This window comes from Malania oleifera, chromosome 13 (genome assembly GCF_029873635.1).
Source record: "Malania oleifera isolate guangnan ecotype guangnan chromosome 13, ASM2987363v1, whole genome shotgun sequence".
NCBI lineage: Eukaryota > Viridiplantae > Streptophyta > Magnoliopsida > Santalales > Ximeniaceae > Malania > Malania oleifera.
This window is the reverse complement of record NC_080429.1, coordinates 2,430,471-2,445,943: the sequence shown is the minus strand read 5'-3', so window position 1 is coordinate 2,445,943 and position 15,473 is coordinate 2,430,471. Positions and strand designations below refer to the sequence as shown.

General features: G+C 35.9%; 1 pseudogene; it reads left to right on the top strand.

Annotated features, from left to right (window-relative positions):
• LOC131146686 (disease resistance protein Roq1-like) overlaps window positions 1–14,054 on the top strand; it is a 35,781-nt pseudogene extending 21,727 nt beyond the window's left edge.
• The last annotated feature ends 1,419 nt before the right edge of the window (window positions 14,055–15,473 follow it).

The window sequence follows — 15,473 nt, the reverse complement described above, 5'->3', positions numbered from 1 at the left end:
TGTAACATAATAAATAAAATAGTCAACCCGAACCCGTGGGTAACGGGGACACCTGTCAATCACAGCGGAAACCTAAGCAGCAGTAAACATAAAATTTTAAATCATCCATCCATAAAGCATAACACCAGAGTTTACTACGCATCATAAAACTGTATTTTTATAAATCCTCATAAACATCAAAATAACTTTAGGGTCAAACAAATCATAATTCTGACCCTAGTACAAAATCTTACCCTCCTAATGGGGTAATATTACTGTAACTACCTGCTTAAATAACTGATTTTTTTTTCTACATGCACTCATACCCTACTGTGATAAGCCTATCCATAAACCTAAGCAGCATGAAGCAGAAACTGAATAAACATAACCATATACCATTATATACAATACAAAACTAATACCACTCAATACCAGAGTACTACATGTTTCCCAAAATATACACATATAACTGTATTCCCAAAACATCCTCAACTGGTGAGGGCTATATAAAAACGCTCCCAAAAATGATACTCACTCTCCGACAGGGCACTACGGACACCGCTCTATTTGCGAGCCTGATCTGCTCACCTACCTGGATCACTTGAAAAATGTTTCAACACTAGGATGAGTCAACGCTCAGTAAGAAGAAATATGCTATTACTAGTGTGTGGCAAATGAGCTACTATATATCATAAAATACACCACCCCTTTCCATGTTGTTTAACATAGCAATTTTATAGGTTATAACTCAAAGTACTTCTAGCGTACATAAGTAGGGTCCCTGTTTCTGTAAATCCGTACGTATGTAATAGTAACTAAAACTGTTCCCTTTGGCTATCTGTGTGTCATGACTTGCCCCCCTCATGACAGGGTTGTGCGGCCTGTAGGCTGGATTTATCCTGGTTGGCCACCCAAGAATAAATCACTGAACTCCGTTAGTCAACCTGCCCACCTCAACCCATATCTGGATGGGGAGCCTAACCTCTTCAAGAGCCTAGGTGGTCGACCTTACCATGTATTATCTAAATAGGTGGTTGCACTGATAAAGTAACATAATATCTGTAGCAACAGTACCGTGCTCTGTAGCTGCAAGTCCAACAGGGTCTGATATCATATAATATATTTCTATACATATCTTTCTGATTTACCATGATTCTGAAGTAGTCGTAATAACCATGATACTGCATAACTGTACTGTAATTCATATTTCGTAATATTGAGAACTGAATAATCATAACACTGAACTGCATAATCATAATATTGATATTCGTGTAATCATGGTACTGAAATCTGTATAATCATGGTACTAAAACCCATAAAATCATAGTACTAAAATTCACATAATCATGGTACTGAAATCCGTAAAATCATGAAACTAGCATTCGTAAAACATATTCCCGTACCATATTCATAATCACAAGCCACACCATATTTAAATACATAATTTTCATAATCAAATAAGTTGTATAGTATTTTAAGAAATACCTAGCATAACATATTTTCCTTACCTGACTAATGGAAAGTCCCTATGGAATACTAGCCTAACACCCGCAGGGCCTCCTACAAAACACCATGAAACCAACATATGCCAGAACATAATATCAGTATTTTTTCGCCTATATCATTCCCTATAACTGTCATAAAGTCAAAAAGTGACTAAAAGGTCTTATCCTGAATTTAGGATGAAATCCAACTATGTTTTCCCGACGAGCTGCTCCGGCAAATTTTGTAGAGAACTCCGCCAGGAGCGTTGTGGTAGCTTCGAATCTTTGATCCGATGACTAGTGGGACCGAAAATGAAGAGAGAAGGAAGAGAGTGACGTAGAGAGAGAGAGAGAGAGAGAGAGAGAGAGAGAGGAGAGAGAGAGAGCTCGATGAAAAATGTGATAAAATCCGATTTTCCCCACTTATATAAGACCAGATTCGTCGACAAGACACGTCACCTCGTCGATGAGTCTTTCAATAAATTCGTTGACAAAGCCCTGTATTCATCGACAAAATTTAGAGGCCCGAAATCCATCTTTCGGTATTTTCTCATCGAAGAAGCCCTGTATTCGTTGACGAAATTCTTTACACCTTCGTCGATGAAACCCTGTGTTCATCGAGGAAGCCTAGCAATTTCCTTAAAATTATTTTATTCTCCAAAATGCAATGTCGTCGACAAAGTCTACGACCTCCATCTGTTTCTGTATCTATTTTCTCTCCCTCTTATTATTGAAATTCTATTATTCTTCAGGTCACTATAATTACGGCCTTGTGCCAAACATTTCATAATTACGGCCTTGCGCCGAAAATTTCATAAATACGGCCTTGTGCCGAACATTTCATAGATACGGCCTTGGGCCGAAATCATACATAATTACAGCCTTGCGCCGAAATCATACATACATACGGCCTTACGCCGAAATCATATATAAATAAGTCATTCTAAAAATAATCATATTATCATGCATTTATCATAATCATAATGTACTGTATACTTCCATAACTTCTCAAATCATACTACATTCATATCATTATCACATCATAATATTTCTCCACATAAAATAATATTCATGCCACATATTTGCTGTATAAAACTATACATTGTATTATGAAAATCATGATTTCTGGCCTCTCATACATATATACTGTTACAAAATGCTCATTTTTCACACACACACACACACACACACACACACACACACACATATATATATATATATATATATATATATATATATATATATAATATAACCAATACCACACAACTCATATCCCAACTCAGCAAGTCACAATCCACCTGGACCCGTGGGTACCAGGGTTACGTCCTAACATACAGCAGAAGCCTAAGCAGCAAGAAACATGAAATCATATACATCACATGTAACGACCTGCTCCTTTTTCACATTTTTTTTTATATATATAAATAAATTATCATCACATCATACATCCCAGCTCAGCAGGTCACAATCCACCTGGGCCCGTGGGCACCAGGGATATAACAAAACATACAGCAGAAGCCTACGCAGCAGAAAGTATAAAATCATATACATCTCATCATAAAGTGCATAACACATACCAGAGTCACTACAATTACTATCTCACAGTATATACATCTCAAAAATGAAATCTAGGGACAATCTCCCACAAAACCTAATTGTCCCTACCAAAAACTTACCCTTCCAAAGAGGGCAAACAACTAATCTAGATCAGCGGGGCTTTTCCCGCTCTCCTATCAGGGGCTCCTGAAAAATGTATAAGATTTAGGGGTGAGACACCTCTCAGTAAGGGAAATAAACTAATACCAGTGTGTGGCAACATGAGTATTCTGTGTTCTACATATACCATACATAACATATTCAATACTGTTTATCAAATATGGGAAAACATATGCATATCAACACATAGCAGAATATACTGCATTTTCATAAACATATCTCATCTCATACACTAATAATAACATAAAACAATCCTGGTAGGTTAGCTGGCTGTTGTCATGTATTACCCCCACATGACTGGGTTGTGTGGCCCGAAGGCAGGACCTGACAATGGTTGGCTGACCATTGCCAAGTCAAACAGTAGTCTGTAGGTCCGATGGGTCTACCCAGACTGGTCCGTACACTAGGGGCGATAACAGCACACTTCCTGAAAATAACCACATCGACCATCCAATCTCACACCACTCCGTACAGCGGCGTTAACACAGATATCATGATCACGAAGACCATGAACACATAGCAACGGTACCGTGCAAGTGCTAGCCTAGACCAAGCCAACCAGGTTCTGATATCATATACATATACTAAAACCGTGATACATAAATATCTCATATCATTTATTTTCACATCAATCATATCATTTTACATATATACGTGTATCATGAAAATCATCGGCCCGTACGCCGGTAAATCACATAGCACAGCCCGTACGCTGGCAAACCACATAGCACGGCCCGTACGCCGGCAAATCAAATAGCACAGCCCGTACGCTGGAAAATCACATAGCACAGCCCATACGCTGGCAAATCACATAGCACGGCCCGTACGCCGGCAAATGTCATCCACATAGCACGGCCTATACGCCGGCAAATCACATATACATATAAAAATATCTCGGCCCGTACGCCGGTTTTCCATCATAAAAATCCATATCGTCCCCATTCAAAAAAAAAACAGTATTTCACAGCATTTTTATACTCATGCCACACTAAACAAATTTTCTACGTATTCAACATATCATCATTTAAACAGTATTTTCCAAATATAAATCATATATATAAATATATTTATTTTTCCTGAAACCAGATGCTATATATATATACATTTTCTCAAAACAAAACTAGCTTAGTTTATCCCCTTACCTGATTCCTGAAAAGCCCCTAAGAAAATCTTCCCCATACCCACAAGATTTTCAACTCAATACCCTGAAAATGAAAACTCACAGAATTAAAGTTTAGTATTTTCGTACGTACAATATTTTCTATAACTACCACTAAGTCAAATTCGACTTAAAAAGTCTTACCTCAACTTAGGGATGATTCTCAACGTTCCCAATCAATACCCTGGAACTGAAAATTTCCAGTATTAAAGTTTAGTATTTTTACGCGTATATTACTTTCTTCAACTGTCAAAAATCCAAATATTGAATATAAAGTCTTACCTTGGATTTGGGATGAAATCCAATTTCGTTTTCCTGACGATCCGTTCCGGCAGACTTGTAGAAAACTTCGCCAAGAGCATCGTGGTGGTTTCGGTTTGTCGATCCGGTGTAAAACTAGCCCGGAATCGAAGAGAGAGAGTCGCAGGGGAGAGAGAGAGAGAGAGAGAGCACTTCCAAAAAAATATCCAAAATTTGATTTCCAAAGCTTCTTAATGAAGCTTGTGCTAATTTAATAATATATATATATATATATATATATAATAAACCTTAAATAAAGTAAAGTAAAGTAAAGCTTCTTTAAGAAGCTTTCATACCTTTTATATATATATATATATACACACACACACACACACACACACACACACACACACACACACACACATATATATATATATATATATATATATATAAATGCTTTAATATTTATATATATATATATATATATATATTTGTTCCTTATCATACTGTTCATTTTACTTATTAATTTAATTAATTTATTTTATTTTATTATTTTATTATTATTATTATTATTATTATATTTTTTTTTTTTCCGGTTACTACATCACATATCATATATTACAATAACCAGAGTTACTACAATCACCGTATTTCCATGTATATATACAATCCAAAAATGTAATCTAGGGGCAATCCTCACAAAACCTAACTGTCTCGACCAAATACTTACCCTTCAGAAAGGGCAACAACTGTTCTAGATCAGCGGGGCTTTTCCCGCTCTCCTATCAGGGGCTCCTGAAAAGTTTATGAAATTTAGGGATAAGACACCTCTCAGTAAGGGAAATAAAGTAATATTAGTGTGTGGCAACATGAGTATATCGTGTTCTACATATACCATACATAACATATCCAATAACAGTTTATCAAATCTAGGAAAACATATATATATAACAAAACATGGTAGAACATACTGCATTTTTATAACATATCTCATCTCATACAATAATAATAACATAAAAACATTCCCGGTAGGTTAGCTGGCTATTGTCATGTATTATCCCCACATGACTACGTTGTGTGGCCCAAAGGGGGGACTTGACAATGGTTGGCCGACCACTGCCAAGTCAAACAGTAGTTTGTAGGTCCGATGGGTCTGCCAAACCTGGTCCGTACACCAGGGGCGATAATAGCACACTTCTTGAAAATAACCACATCGACCATCCAATCTCACACCACTCTGTACAGCGGCGTTAACACAGATATCATGATCACGAACACCATGGACACATAGCAACGGTACCATGCAAGTGCTAGCCTAAACCAAGCCAACCAGATTTTGATATCATATACATATACTAAAACTGTGATACATAGATATTTCATCTCATTTATTCTCACATCAATCATATCATTTTGCATACATATACGTATATCATGAAAATCATCAACCCATACTCCGGTATTACACATTTTATCATAGCTCGGCCCATACGTCGGCAAAACATAGTACAGCCCGTACACTGGCAAATCAAATCATAGCATGGCCCGTACGCCGGCAAACATAGCACAACACGTACGCTAGCAAATTACATCATAACACGGCCCGCACGCCGATAAATCACAGTCACATAACACGGCCTATACGCCGACAAAACATATAAAAATTTCGGCTTATACGCCGGTTTTCCATCATAAAAATTCATATTATTCACATTCTTAGAAAACAGTATTTCCAACGTTTTATACTCATGCCACGCTGAACATATTTTCCACGTATTCAACGTAACATCATTTAAACAGTATTTTCCCAAATATAACTCATATATATATAAACATATTTACTTTCCAGAAATCGAATAATATATATATATATATATATATATATATATATATATATATATATATACGTACATTTTCTCAAAAAGAACTAGCTTAATTTATCCTCTTACTTGATTCCTGAAAAGCCCCTAAGAAAATTTTTCCCGCACCCACAGGGTTCTTAACTTAACACCTTGAAATGGAACCGCCTCAAAATTAAATTCATTATTTTTGACAGGCTATAGCACTTTCTCTTCAACTTGTCAAACCTGAATTTGAATTAAAAAGCTTATCTCACTTAGGGATGATTTCCCTTCCACTTCGTTTCCCCCGATTATCCGCTCGACTAACCTTTTTAGAGAATTTCGCCCAGTAACATCCTGTACCCTCAAATCTCGATCCCCGACGACTGCTTGGCCCAATCGAATAGAGATAGAGAGTAGAGAGAGATATCGAGAGACATAAGAAGTTAGCTTCTTAAAGACGCTTTAAAATTCTGGATTTTTCATATTGATAGAGCGACATGAGATTTCATCAACCAGCCGCTTTCTTTGACGAATTCTCATGTAATTTCGTCAACGAATTCATTCCTTCGTCGACAAAATTCGAGATCGGCTCAAACCCCCTCTAGTATTCCTTCGTCCCACGAAATTCATTCTTCATCAACAAATTTCTTAAGCCGTCTATCGACGAACTCGACTGCTTCCGTCTGTATTCCCGTCTTCCATTTCCTTTTCTGTTATTATTTAACTAAGCCATGTATTACGTAGTCATTACATATAACACGTTAACGCAATCATTATTTTCAACCATCCAATCTCACCCACTAACATACAGCAGGCGTTAAACACATATCCATATCAACAAGACTGGACACATAGCCCGATACCGTGGCAAGTGCTACCTAAACAAGCCAACCCAGGTTCTAAGATATCATATAACATATACAACTTGTGATACATAGATAATCTCTATCATTTTATTTTCACATCATCACTTATCATTTTGGCATATTAACTGTTCATGCAATCAAATCGGCCCCGGACGCCAGCAACTCATAGCACCACACAGCCCGTACGCTGGCAAATCACCTTCCATATGCCACGTCCCGTAACGCTAGCAAATCCTTCCACATAGCACTGAGCACGGAGGCCCCATACACTGCAATCACAGTCACATAGCACGGCCCCGTACCCGGCAAAATATATAAAAATCTTGGCGGCCCTGTACCCCCCAGTTTTTTTCATTGGATGACCAAAAATATATATACGTTTGAAAAGCATATTATAATAAATAAAATGGTCTTAAGTTATATCAATATATAAGTGTTTTTCTGTAGGGTCCTTGATCCATGTTTGGCTGCATAAGAAAGACCTTGTCTGTAAGCGAGTGCGCAGAGACTTCATTGCGTCTCAGTCGCTCCCTGGAGGTTTTGGCCTGGTCAAAATGGAATTTCATGGATAAACAGGATAGACAACTTTTGTCACGTAAATAAGTATAAATAATAAATAATGTTTTGTTGACTACAATTTGCAGGAATAATATGATACAATAATATAATTAGGTATCATATGTGGGGCCCACAAGACTATTGGGTCTCTTGAGTCCCGGAGCCACAAGACCTATTTCTATACGTAATAATACATAAAATAATGTTTTGACTAACATAATTTGCAAGGAATATATGAACAATAATAATAATATAGGTATCATATGTGGGGGCCCACAAACTAACTAGGTGGGGTTCTACTTGAGCCCGGAGCACAAGACACTATTTTTATACTAAATAATACATAAAATAATGTTTTGACTGATTAATTTAGTAAAATTATGATTAAATAATATAATAGGTATCGCTATGCGGGGCCCCCAAACTATGTGGGCCCACATGAGTCCCGAAGCCGTATGGAGGTTTTACACAACCGAGTCTCAAAGTTACTATAGGATACATAAAATCGTATAGAGTTAATTGTGTTACCTACATCCTTTTGGTCTCGAAGTTGTTAGGGGCCCACAAGACCACGTGGGGTCCACATGAGTTTTGTCAAAATTTAAATTTAATTCTTGTTTCAAAATAAATAATAAAAGAAATAATACTAAAACTATTTTATAAGTAATAACAATGATAATAATAATGACCATAATGATTAATAAAATAAATAAAATAATACATAATTATTAACTAATTGATTATTCATTGGTAAGTGAGTTAATTCAAAATTTATATTTAATGGAATGGTGCAAGCACTCCCACATGCCTTCCATCCCCATCCCAACCAACCTATACCTTGCCCACCCCTATGCCCATTCTTTAATTTTTAAAAAATTACATAATTTCACCCATCTCCCCACACTTTTATAAATTCTATTTCTTCCCCAAAATTTTCCTATAAATAGGGGAGCCTACAACCTTCATTTTTCACAACATTTTCCAAGGAAGAAAGATTGTGAGTGAAGATTTGTGGTGGAGGAGAGAAATTTTTGAATAAATTCTCAATCAAACCCATTTTTTTCCCGATCTCATTCCTAAGATAATTATTGTTTCGTAGCCACACTGTAAAAGAAGAAGGTAATGTGAAATTTTGATTATGTTAGTTTCTTTTTATTTAATTCATACGCCCCCGGTTTATTTTGTACGTAAAATTTTAATTATGGCCAATTATTCCACAAAATTTTCATGAGTTTATTTTCACGCATATTTAATTATACCAGTTCTATCTCTAATATACTTGTATCTATTTTTGAGTTAAGAAATGTTCCAATCACCTCGGGTAAATTTTCAGTATTTCTTTCTATTCAAAAATAAAATTACATATATTTTTAACACAAAAATTGTGTGGCATGAGTTTATTTCTACGTTACATTTTTTATGTAAATATGAGTAAAGATGAGATTTTCACGATATTATTTTAAATTGCATAAATGATAATAAGATGATTTTCAAACCCCTTATGGCAACGAAAGTTCAAAGTTATAGATGCTCGGTACCGCAGCTTAAAGTTTATACGGATCAGAGTGCACCCACACTGTTTACAGAGTGGTTATTTATGTTAGTGGATTTCTCCTGAGTGCACACCTGGTTCCGGACCAAGACTTAATAAGGAAAATCTCACTTAAAGTTTACGTACGTTGATTTAGTTTGGTCGGCCAGCCAGCTAAGTCCAGTCTTCGGACCGCACAACCCAGTCATGGGGGTAAACATGACTTACGGCAAACAGGCCTAAGGGTGATTTTTACAATATATGTTTATATATATTTAATTACGTGTACAAAGTTACTGATGATTTGAAAGAAAAGTGTAAGTTTACGTGAAAAGGATCATTTTGGTGCTTATATGACGATCTAAGGAAAACGTATAAGGAAAAAGTATATGTTTGTTTATCATTAAATATTTTTACAGTTTTAAAGTTAAAAGTTTAATTTAGCAGTTATAGTATATGATTGTAAAAATTTACTGTTGAAATTGATGACAAAAGTTTTATGCAGAAATTTTTAAATTTATGTTTATTCTAAAAGTAGTCTTGAAGTTATAGTATTCATTATTGTTTTACGAAATTCTTTAAAAGCTCATTTTGGCCACACACTAATAATAATATTATTTACTTACTGAGCGTCGTCTCACCCCAATCATATTTTATTTCAGATAACTCTGAAGGACATGTCGAGAATCAGGCTTAGCAAGCATGCGGGTGGGGATTAGAAAAATAAAGATTGATTAGAAATATTAGTATGGTTTCAGATATTTATGTTTGTGTAATTTTCCTTCTTTTGAAATAAATGATTGTAATATGGATAATTAGCGCTCTGGTTTAATAAAAGTTGAGTTTATTTTACTTCCGCTGTAAATCAGTAGTAAAAAGTTAATATCCCAGGCCCCTCGGGGTCGGGGTGTTACATTCATCATAAAAATCCATATCATAAACACATTTCCAGAAATAGTATTTCATAACATTTTATACTCATGCCATATTAACAGAATTTCATATATTCAACATACGATCATTTTCACAGTATTTTCAAAATATAAATCATATATATTTCTTGAATCCAGATGCTATATATATAAATACATGCATTTTCTCAAAACAAAACTAACATAGTTTATCCCCTTACTTGATTCTTGAAAAGTCCCTAAGAAAATCTTCCCCGCACCTGCAAGGTTCCCGACTCAACACCCTGAAAATGAAGACTCCCAATATTAAAGTTCAGTATTTTCGTACGTACAACATTTTCTATAACTACCACAAAGTCAAATTTGGCTTCAAAAGCCTTACCTCAACTTAGGAATGATTTTCAACTAGCTTTCGCCAACGATCCGCTCCAGCAGATTTGCAGAAAACTTGCCCAGGAGCTTTGTGGTGGCTACAGATTGTCGATCCGGCGTGAATTTGGCCCGAAATTGACGAAAGAAAGAGAAAGGACCGAAGGGGAGAGAGAGAGAGGGGAGAGAGTTGGCTTCACTTAGAAGTTAAAAAATCGGATTTTAGTATTTATAGAACAGGATTTGTCGACGAGCCATGTTCTTCGTCGTCGAATTTTTCATTCATTACGTCGATAAAATTCAGTCCTTCGTCGACGAAATTCAGCCGGCTCAAACCCCTTCTCGGTATTTTTTCGTCGACGAGTCCCCTGTATTCGTCGACAAATTCTCTTAAGCCTTCGTCGACGAATCCCATGTATTCGTCAACGAAGCCCTGATGACTTCCCCTTAGTTATCCCTCCCAAAGATCGATGTCGTCGACGAACGCGAAGCCTTTCTCGACGAAGTCAGCTGCTTCCTTCTGTTTCCGATTTTCATTTCCCTTCCTCTATATCATTTAAATTCCATTTTAAATTCGGGTCATTACAAATGTGCTTGTGGATGATTCTGTGAGTTTGGACTATTGAAAATATTATCATGACATTCAAACTCAGATATAGGATTTGGGATTATTGTATTAGGAGATGGATCTATGTGAAGCTGCTGTTTATTTGATGTATTCTGTGAGCTTAGACTATTGAAAATATTATCATGACATTCAAACTCAGAAATAGGATTTGGGATTATTGTATTGCATTTTGACTAGGCTACAAATGGAGGATCTTCATCCTTTGGCTTTGTTATTGTGCCATTTATGAAACCAGATTTGTTTTTGGCTGATAAAGCTAAAATTATGGCACGCCTCCAACTTGGATAATCATCAGGTCCAGTCAATTGCTGAGATACTAGAAGTGAATCAGGACTTTCACCATGATGCATGAAATATGGATTAGATGGATCAATTTCAGAGGATGAAACAGGAGAAGTCATGATAAAAAAAAAAAAAAAACAAGAAGGAAATGAAATGCTGAATGTATCTTTTTTCAAGAAAAAAATAGTGTGCAATCAGGATTCGCTCTGATTCCATTTTACAGAAAGCAGGGGGTTGCAGTAAAATATGGAGATGAAGAAGAAAATGTAGAAGCCATTGAGAGATCCAGAAAGCTTCGTGAATTCTCCTTCTTCTTTTCTTATTATTCACATTATACCCAACAGAGTATATATACACGAAACTGAACCATCAAAAAAACTAAACAACAGAAAAAACTAAATACAACCAATAAACTGTTGAGTGCCCCACGTGAAGAACAATTGCAGCAACTAACTAATAACAAACAGAATATACTTTAACAGTTGATGTCTTGTCAAGAATGAAAAAATTAAAACTACTTAGAATCCATGATGTGCATGTTGATCCAGGCCTCAATTATCTTTACTCGAATGGTATGGATGATCCTTTCAAATACACACCAGAAAGTTTCCAGCCAAGCAACCTCATTGAACTCATTATGCGCCGGAGCGGCATTGAGCAGCCATGGAAAGGGAGCATGGTAAGATCAATTTTCACTCATGTATGCGGTGCAAGTTTTATCTTTTATTTAGAAAAAAAATTAAAGTTAAATCCATTATTGTCTCCTTTTATTAATTCATGTTTTGGTTTATGACAGAAATTAGACAAGTTAAAAGTTATTGATTTGAGCGACTCACACGACTTGATCCAAACTCCTGACTTGGGTGGAGTCAAAAATCTTGAGTAGTTGATTCTTCAAGGTTGTACAAAATTGGCAGAGGTTCACCCATCCATTACAGCTCTCGAAAAGCTTAATCTATTGAATCTAAAAGGTTGTGAATGTCTGAGTACCTTTCCGCAGAAGATCAAATTAGAATCCCTCAAAACATTTATCCTTTCCGGGTGTTCAAGTCTACTGGAGTTTCCAGAGGTTGAACCAAATATGAAACAATTGTCTTAGCTTTATTTGGATGGGACTGCCATCAAAGAACTATCATCATTCGAACACCTTACAGGCCTTAAATTGTTGAATTTAGAGATTTGCCAGAACCTTTTATGTTTCCTACTGTTATTTGTAGATTGGAATTTCTTGGAACTCTCAATCTATCAGGATGCAAGTGTCAGTCAGCTGGGACTCCCTCTTCAGAATGTCAGAACCGATCAGTTTGTTCTTGCCTTCATTTTCAGGTTTAAGCTCTTTGGAATCTCTGGACTTAAGTGACTGCAATCTATTGGATGGGTCGATCCCAGATGATCTTAATTGCTTATCATCATTGAGATCTCTTAATCTAAGCAGCAGCAACTTTACATGCTTGCCGGGTTGCATCTCTGAGCTTTCAAAGCTTAAAGTTCTTTACTTGAATAATTGTAGCATGCTTCAACCGTTGCCATTTCTTCCATTGAGCACAAAACTTGTAATGGCACGAGGGTGCACTTCGCTAGAAAATTATTCAAATCGGTTCATTGTGTGGACTTCTGGTGAAACAGGATTCACTATTATCGATTGCCTCGAAGATGCTGAGGATGAAGAGTACCAAATTAGCCCAATTCTTCGTTGGATATGCACCATCAACCATTGTGGCAAAAATACATGGAGGTCTCTCTCTCTCTCTCTCTCTCTACACATACACACACAACACCCACACAAAGATAGATATGATACGATTATTAATACTCCAAGTACATTCCAGGTTGGTGACTCCCATATCAATTAGGAGTACGACTTGTAATGAGTTTATATATTGGTTGGATAACTTTACATAAGGGCTTAAGAGTGTGTTGTTGGACCCTCATGTGAGCTTTATTGAATTTTTTAAACCTTTTCCACCTTTTTGTTTTGCAAGAGCAAATTCAAGGAAGTGATACATTTTATTGCATTCCAGGTGCTCGAACTGAGCCAACTGAAATCCCAGATCGGTTCCCTTATTAGAGGCCTGGATCTTCTGCACCACTACCCCTGCCTTTAGATAAGGATGATTGCAGAGGAGTTGCTTTGTATGCTGCTTTTGAATCCCAAGACTGGACACATTCTCACAAACTCATCTGTCGTTTGGACATTGATGGAGGTCCTGTTGACAAATTTTTGGCGTCTAAAATCCCAAAAGACAAAGTACCCGATGTTGGGTCATTTGTAATTTGGGTGTATGTGTCACATGAGATTGTTAGAGATCATTTAGATGAACGCGGTTGCATTAGCCCTGAAATTAAGTCCCATAGCCCAGGTGTAAACGTTAGGATGAGTGGTACATTCCAGAAAGATCTGCCCTAGTTTGTTGAAAATTTAAGCGACAACACTTCTGGGGGCCCTGATGTGCAATTCGTTGAGTTTCACTGGAGTATGAGGCATAATTACCATATTGATGATGCAGAATCCAATGATGATGATAATGTTATTAATGAAACTTATGATTACTCCTCTGAGAAAAAAATGAATGTTCATTCATGAACTGGGGGAGAGTAGCGGTGTGAAAGTCTCCCCAAGCTGTTCTTACGAGGACCAAGCCACTGAGAATAATCAGCCCTCCAAATTTCGCTTCACGGTAAGAGCATAATTTTTATTTTTCAAACACCCAGCTTTACTAATTAATTTCAATCCAACCAATGTGGCATCACCTTAGCAGCTTGCACTTAAAAAAACAGTAACTGTCTGTATGTCCTTGACATCCTGAATGAAGTTATGTCGGCAAGCATCACTGAATATTAAATAATACTCAGATTGGGAAAAAATTTTCCAAACTAATGCTTCCGTAATCTCGCAGTTTGATACTGTGAGATTTAAATGATGGACCACTGGGAAGGTGACCAGCAAGCCAGAAGATGACGCGTGGTGAAATCTCACAAGTCTATCCTGCGAGATTTAGGCTCTACTTATTTACAAATTTAAATTTAAATATTTTAAAATTATATTAATTTTGTAATATATATATATATATGGAAAATCTCGCAGATTTATCTTGCGGGATTTAGGCTCTGTTTATTTACAAATTTAAATTTAAATATTTTAAAATGACATTAATTTAGTAAAAAAATATATATGATTAATATAATTATTAAAGTCAAATAAGTGAATTAGGGACCAAACAAAAATTTCGAATTGTATTAAATTTCTTTCCAATCCACACATGTCTAGATTTATGATCCCAAATATTATCTTATACAAGTTTTTAAAAAAAATTTAAAAAGTTTTTTTTAATTATTTTAAAAAGTTTTTTTTAATTATTTTAAAATAAAAAATAAAAAATGAAATAGTATTTTAACTAAACAATTTGAATTAAAATTGTTTTCCATGTAAATTAGAAAAATGAAAAAAGTTATATTTTTTTGATTATATCAAAAATTGAAAATAGAAAATAAAATTGTTTCCCTCTTTCCCCAAACATGGCTTGTCGGAGTGGGAGATTGTTCCCGCCATCTCCGCACACTTTGCGAGGGATAATCTTTAGCATTGCTGCTCTTACACGAGAAAGCGGATGGGGTAGCATTTGTTGATGCATCTTCCATTTCTAATTTGTCTTCATCATCCATGGAATACGGAGCTAATGGGGATGCATATTTGAATTTTGGTGCAGGTCACCAAATATGATTCCCAACTCAATGTACATGGGTCATCCACGTCTTGCGGAATCTCTTTGCACCTTTTTTTTTTCATGTACACAAAAATTATATTTGTTGTAATATAAAAATTTTCAAAAAAAATAATCGTAAGTTCATTATAATGTGTTTAATTGTTAATTTTAAATATTACATCCAATAAATATTTTGCAGTAT